The sequence below is a fragment of the Meriones unguiculatus genome, chromosome 19 (assembly GCF_030254825.1).
Source record: "Meriones unguiculatus strain TT.TT164.6M chromosome 19, Bangor_MerUng_6.1, whole genome shotgun sequence".
In the NCBI taxonomy this organism is placed as follows: Eukaryota; Metazoa; Chordata; class Mammalia; order Rodentia; family Muridae; genus Meriones; species Meriones unguiculatus.
In genome coordinates this window covers 31,843,527-31,846,416 of record NC_083366.1, presented here as the reverse complement: position 1 = coordinate 31,846,416, position 2,890 = coordinate 31,843,527, and the positions used below count along the sequence as shown (strand labels likewise).

General features: G+C 49.0%; 1 non-coding gene across 1 annotated transcript; it reads right to left on the bottom strand.

Moving 5' to 3' along the window:
• Positions 1-855: 855 nt before the first annotated feature.
• LOC132649393 (U6 spliceosomal RNA) lies at positions 856-962 on the bottom strand. Its single transcript, XR_009587829.1, has one exon. It is a non-coding gene; the product is annotated as a U6 spliceosomal RNA (small nuclear RNA).
• Between the last annotated feature and the right edge of the window lie 1,928 nt (positions 963-2,890).

Genomic DNA, 2,890 nt, shown 5'->3' with positions numbered 1-2,890 from the left:
CTGCAAACTGGGGTATTCATTCAGAGATAGTGTGCTCATAAAATGTCTGCTGTTTCACGTTTAGTGTGCCTCAAACAGACACACCGGGCAGTTACAGTCAGCACAGCCCTGTGTCTTCTGACATGTCACACAAAACCAGCGGTACTGAGAGTGATGGGAATTTTCTCAGTAGAGCTGTGTTTGATCCAGCAGATTAAGGTGTCAGAAACACAGCAGCCACCAAATGTCAACCCTAGACAATGGCTCTGCGTTTGTAGTCTCACACCAGTGAAAATTAAAGCCGCAGACACTCAGCTTTGTACGAACAAAGTAGAAGCAAGCTTTGCTAAGAGAGATTAAAGAAAAGTGAAAAAACAAGGGAAAGTGAGACAAACTCCTGAGAGTGAGAGGGATTCCTAAAAGTGGAAACCGCCACTGAGCTTTGTTTAGAGCAGTGGTTCTCAACCTGTGGGTTGTGATGACCCCTTTGGGGTCAAACAACCCTTTCTCAGGGGTCACATGTCATATATCAGATATTTATAATCTATAACAGGAGCAAAATTCCAGTTCTGAAGTAGCAACAGAAATAATGTTATGGTTGGGGGTCACCACAACACCAGGAACTGTATTAAAGGGTTAAAGCATTAAGAGGGTTGAGAACCACTGGTCTAGGGGACCTTACGAGACTCATAGTAGAAACTGGACAAAGACTTTCATTAGTTGGCCAGTTAGAGGGCATGTTCCCCTGGACCCAACCAGGGAGATGATCATGCTTCATTCACATGCTGCTCACCCGGGTTGGGTGGGTGAAGCCCCCCCCCCCAGCTGCTGACCTTGACCAGCTGCTGGCTGTTGTCTGTTAGTCATCAGCCCCGCAGGCATCTCGCTTTCTTCAAGAATTTGCTTGTCATCCTTGCACAGGGGCCATGCTAATCTTCTTTGCATCATTCCAGTTTTCATATACATGCTGCCGAAGTGAACACATCTTGCTTTCTCTTCTCAAAGTTATGCCGGTCACCTTGCAGCCAAGATTCGGCTGCCCTTGTTCTTGGTTTCCTCACACTTAAGTCCTTGTTTGCGGGCAGTCGTGGGGGTTGTGGGTTTCTTTCTTAAAACAGGTGGAGGATTTTTAGAAGCCATCTTTACTTACAAGTTGTTCTGTTGCATGAGCTGAATTTGAAGCAAGAGTATGTGAAGGTTAATACCACCTTGTCCATGTTCCCTGTGGGAGAGAACTCTCATGGAAGCCAGCCAGCTGGCCAGCTCACACTGGCCTTGCCTGCTTCGGCCTCAACATGTCTCTTATGAGGTCAGCATGGCTATCTCATTCCCAGATGGAAGCTTTCTTACTTCTCGATCTTGATATCCCTCACCTCGCCATTTTAACTTGAACATTCCTTTGAGGCCTAGCATCTGTAAAGTGTATTTTTTTTAAAGCTATTTTATTTGGGTTCTTATATCTACCACCCTTTTCCACCCCAATTCCTTCCAACACCCCAACACTAGGTAGGTGAGAAAGGTTAGAAGGGAAAGGGGACAAAGACCTCCTTAAACTACTTCCTGCTGATCAGTCATTGGGTTCCTAGGGGCAAGTCCAGTTTTCATCAGAATATCCAGCAATACAGTAAGCCAGCAATAATAGCAAACAAAGCAGCAACGGGAACCAACAATACCAGGGATCAGACGTTACCACTCAAGAGTTCTCTCTCAAGCGTTTCCAGAATTAAACTATCCGCAGCTGGCAAAAGTCACCCCCCTGCCAGACACATCATAATCAGCTGCTGTGGACAACCTGAAGCAGCCCCGTACCCCACACCTGGGACTAAAACCAAAACAGTCACATAACTGGGTTTTTAAAGAAACCAAAACTTTCTGTATAAGCATCTCTCCTCCTCAATCCATGGGATCAACTTCTCACTTTCTCCACCAGCCCTTTTCCCTTTACAACCTATGGCGAGCTCTTCCCTGCCTCCCTGATGAAAATGACTCCTCTGTGGTCATTCACGTACCTCTGGCATGTACGCACGGCAGAGGGTGAGCGCTGCTTCCGGAAGGTCTGTGCACTTACAGTGGCTGTTCCTGCATAGATATCCTCCCCTTGGTCTCATGGGGCTTAGAGAAGAGTAAGGTCTTCCCAGCACTTCCCCTGACTCTCTAAGGGAAGGCTGGAGATGATACAGGGAGAGTGGGCTCCAGAAGCAGAGGTCAGGCCCCTTTGGAGGAGGTAGAGTGCTGAGTGGGAAGAGGAGGAGGCCATGCGCTCTCGCCCTGTATGGGTCTGCACACCCATGAGTGTGGGCGCTTTCTTCACTGCTGTGACCAAATGCCTGCCAGAAACAGCTCGAAGGAGGGAAAGCCCACCATGGCAGGGAGGCAGGGTGGAGGTCTCCGTGGTGGTAGAAGCATGGCTTGTTCACACGGTGGCAGATAGGAAGCAGACATTACGACCGATGGCTCTAAGTTTGTAGTCTCACACCACTGCAAATTTTGTTAAGATAAGTTGGGGCCGGCTAACAGTCTTAGAGGTCCAGTCTGAAATGGGAAGGCGGGAAGCGCGGCAGGATGCAGGAAGACATCTTGACCTGAAAGCAGCCAGGAGGACACTGTTCCACACGGAGCAGAGCTTGAGCACTAGGAGACCCCAAAGCCCACTCCCACGGTGACACACTTCCTCCAGGAAGGCCACACCTCCTAACACTGCCGCTCCTCACAGGCCAAGCGTTCAAACATGAGTCTATGGGGGCCAAACCTGCTCAAACCACTACACCAGGTAACCTAGACTTTATTGTACAACCTTTCCGTTGTTGTTGAGACAGTCTTACTGTGTAGCCCTGGCTGGCCTGGTACAATATCTGTAGCCAAGTGTTGGCCACAAACTCAAGGCAGTCTGTTCTCTGGCCTCAGCCCCCGG